Source organism: Cebus imitator, unplaced genomic scaffold (assembly GCF_001604975.1).
Source record: "Cebus imitator isolate Cc_AM_T3 unplaced genomic scaffold, Cebus_imitator-1.0 Scaffold121, whole genome shotgun sequence".
NCBI classification, from domain to species: domain Eukaryota; kingdom Metazoa; phylum Chordata; class Mammalia; order Primates; family Cebidae; genus Cebus; species Cebus imitator.
Genome location: NW_016107436.1, coordinates 970,696 through 974,926, shown reverse-complemented (window position 1 = coordinate 974,926; position 4,231 = coordinate 970,696). Strand labels below are relative to the sequence as shown.

The 4,231-nt window shown below is 39.4% G+C and overlaps 1 protein-coding gene across 1 annotated transcript in view; it reads left to right on the top strand.

The window, feature by feature from the left end:
- Positions 1–4,231, top strand: part of TRIM37 (tripartite motif containing 37) — a 118,465-nt gene that overhangs the window by 72,594 nt on the left and 41,640 nt on the right. The window lies entirely within an intron of this gene.

Below are 4,231 nucleotides of genomic sequence, written 5' to 3'. Positions count from 1 at the left end.
CAGGAGGCTGAGGCAGGAGAATTGCCTGAACCCAGGAGGCGGAGGTTGCGGTGAGCCGAGATTGCGCCATTGCATTCCAGCCTGGGTAACAAGAGTGAAACTCCGTCTCAAAAAAAAAAAAAAAAAAAAAAAAATACAAAATAGTTTATTTTGTAGAAAATTCCTCAATTTGGATTAGTCTAAAGTTTCCTCATGAGTAGATAGAGGTTACTCACTTTTGGCAGGGATACTACAGAAATGATAATGTATCCCTTTCACTGCATCATATGGGAGTGGAGCATGATGTCAGTACTGTAAATATCTATTTTTCATCCTACTTTTTTCTGTGAATTTTGATATCCCTTGATTGTTGCTTGAAAAAGGTTACTGTGTTGATCGCCAGGTGGTGTTTTTTCTAATTCCATTATTTCTTATTCATTCATTAGTGGCAATTTAAGGAAGAACCTTCCCTTCTGCCCTATTAATTGATGAACTAATTAATTTCATTAATGGGAATGAATTTTTTTTTTTGAGATGGAGTCTTGCTGTAATGAATTTCATTAATGTGAATGAACTTTTTTTTTTTTTTTTTTTTGAGATGGAGTCTTGCTCTCACCCAGGCTGTCATGTAGTGTCAAGATTTTTGCTCACTGCAACCTCTACCTCTTGGGTTCAAGTGATGCTTGCACTTCAGCCTCCTGATGAGCAAGGATTGCAGGTGCACACCATCATGCCTGGCTATTTTTTTTTGTATTTTTAATGGAGATGAGGTTTCACCATGTTGGCCAGGCTGATCTTGAACTCTTGACCTCAAGTGATCTGCCTGCATTGGCCTCCCAAAGTGCTAGGATTATAGGCGTGAGCCACTGTGCCTGGCCTTTATGGTCTATGGATTCCTTTTTTAATTTTTCCAGATGGAGCCTCACTCTGTCACCCAGGCTAGAGTGCAGTGGCACAATCTTGGCTCACTGCAATCTCCGCCCCCTGGTTTCAAGAGATTCTCATGCCTCAGCCTCCCGAGTAGCTGGGATTACAGGCGTCCGCCACCATGTTCAGCTAATTTCTTTTTATGTTTGTAGAGATGGGGTTTCACCATGTTGGCCGGGCTTGTCTCGAACTCCTGACCCCAGGTGATTCGTTCGCCTCGGCCTCCCAAGGTTCTGGGATTACAGGCGTGAGCCACCATGCCCAGCCAATTCTTATATTACCAAATGATTTAATTATTTACTACCATTACACATTTTATTGCTCGAATTATCTGGGATTTGGCCACTGAGAACCTGTTATAGCCAATTCCTTTGTTCTTTTGATATGTCTACATCATTTTTTAAGCACTGTTTTACTTTCTGTTACTACAGCATGTCACAGGTAGCAGCTATTTGGGGTCAGTGGTGTGGGCAGTAAAGGACTTTATCAAGACAGTTGTAGGTGAAGAAGGGCAGATTTATTAGAGAAAATATGAAAATACTTTACAAGAAAGCTATGGGTAGATAAGCAAGAAAGGAACTGACTGCAAGGAGACAAAGGCTGCGGATTTTATAGGATGGTGCTTTTGCTGGAGACGGTTATATGCAGTACTGATAATGCCAAGGTTGCGGGAGCTAACTTTAACTTCCATTTTTCTGTAAACCAAAGTATCTGGTGAGCAGTCAGTCACAGGAAGATCATGAGTTATTTACACTGGAGGGCTACACTTCCTGGACTGTGAAGAAAGGCACACTTGCAATTTATCTGCTTTTTCTTTTTTGAGATGGGGTCTTGCTCTGTCACCCAGGCTGGAGTACAGTGGCACAATCTCGGACCACTGCATTATCTGCTTTTTCTTTTTGCTTTCCCCTGCTCCCACCAGCGTGACTCCTTTTCCCTTATTAGGACTCCACACAAAACATTTCAGGTTTATCTCATATTTACTCTGTCCCAACACTGGCATCAGCTGTTTTACAAAAGAGTAAGGTAAGAGTTTTAACACTCTATTTGACTCAAATTTAAGTCATTAGATTGACTGTTTAATCTTCTCACAGATAAGCTCCTCGAAATAGAATTTTTACTTACTCTTTTCCCTTTAGCATATGTAACGAAATGTCTAAAATGGGCTAGTCAGTTAAAATGTGAAGCCAAGTTACCTTGAAGTCCCTAAATCAGAAGTTACCCAGTTTTGTTTTTTTTTTTTAATTAAAAACTTTTTTTTTTAGAGATGAGATCTTGCTGTGTTGCCTAGGCTGATCTCAAGTTCCTGGGCTCAAGGTGTTCCTCCTACCACAGCCTCCCAAGTAGCTGGAACTACAGGTGCATGTGCCTCAATGCCCAGCTCTAAAAGTTTATTGAGATTTTTAGATATAAAAAACAGAACTGCCGGGCGTGGTGGCTCAAGCCTGTAATCCCAGCACTTTGGGAGGCCGAGGCGGGTGGATCACGAGGTCAAGAGATCGAGACCATCCTGGTCAACGTGGTGAAACCCCGTCTCTACTAAAAATACAAAAAATCAGCTGGGCCTGGTGGCGCGTGCCTGTAATCCCAGCTACTCAGGAGGCTGAGGCAGGAGAATTGCCTGAACCCAGGAGGCGGAGGTTGCGGTGAGCCGAGATCACGCCATTGCACTCCAGCCTGGGTAGCAAGAGTGAAACTCTGTCTCAAAAAAAAAAAAAAAATTGATTATTTTGAGTCAATATGGAAAATTTACAGTTTATTCTTTTAGATAATGCTTTTTAAAGTGAAAACTAACTTGATTATTGCTTAAATGTGCAGTACTCACTGAATTTCTTTGTTATGTTACTTGACTTTATTTAAAGGTGGTTCTGAGGACCATTGGGTTTTATGTAAAACATCCTTCACAACTTTTCATTAGATTGACTTTTTAATCTTTTTTTCTAATAGAAAACATTTAAACATTTGACTATGTTCTATATGCATGTATCTATAGTAATATCTTGATTCTCACTGTTTGGTATAATTCATAGAAATAATAGCACAGTTAATCTTGAGGCGTTTTGAGTACTTAAATCATAAAATGTTAGCTCTCAGAGATTAAGGTTAATTCCTTTTATAAATGAGAAAAGAGCCGGGCACGGTAGCTCATGCCTGTAATCCCAGCACTTTGGGAGGCCAAGGCAGGTGGATCACCTGAGGTCAGGGTTTGAGACCAGCCTGACCAACATGGAGAATCCCTGTCTTTACTAAAAATACAAAAATTAGCCAGGTGCGGTGGTGTGAGCCTGTAATCCCAGCTACTCATGAGGCTGAGGCAGGAGAATGACTTGAACCTGGGCGGCGGAGGTTTCAGTGAGCCGAGATTGCACCATTGTACTATAGACTGGGCAACAAGAGCGAAACTTTTTCTCAAAGAAAAAAAATGAGGAAATAGGCATACAATTTACTTGGGTAATGATTATAAGTAGCGTTTTTAACTAGAACATTCTCAATGAATAGTCCTTTTTTTCCTTCTCCCATCCTCTGCCTCTACGTTCATTGATCTTTCTATGATAGTACTGTATATTTTCTTCCTGCTGTTCATTTTTTAAAAATTTTGACATAATTATAGATGCACATGCAGGTGTAAGAAATAATACAGAGATTCCAATATCTGTTATCTAGTGGTAACATCTTGTTAAACTATAGTACAACATCACAATCAGGATATTGACATTGATATTGTCAAAATATACAACATTTCTATCACCTTAAGAATTCTTCAGGCTGCACTTTTATAGCCACACCCACTTTTCTCCCATCTCAGCCATCTCCTTACCCCCTAGTATCTACTCATCTGTTCCCCAGTTTTAATTATGTCGCTTTAAAATTTTTATATAAGTGGAATCATACAGTATGTAATCTTAAGGGGTTGGCTTTTCTCACTCAGCTTAGTTCTCTGGAGATTCATTCATGTCAATGTGTATAGCAATACTTCATTTCTTTTTATTGCCGAGTAGTATTTTTTGTTGTGGCTATAGTTTGTTTAACCATTTACCCACTAAAGGACATCTGGGTTATTTACTGTTTTTGGCTATGATGAATAAAGGTATTGTAAACATTTATGTGCAGGTTTTTATGTCAATGTAATTTTTCATTCTCTGGGATAAATGTAAATGCAGGATCATATGGTAATTGCATATTTAGTTTTTAAAGAGATTACCAAATGATTTTTCAGAATGGCCGTACTATTTTATGTTCCCACCAGCAGTATATGAGTGATCCAGTTTCGCTGGATCCTCACCAATATTTATTGTTGTCACTGGATTTTATCTTAGCTATTCTG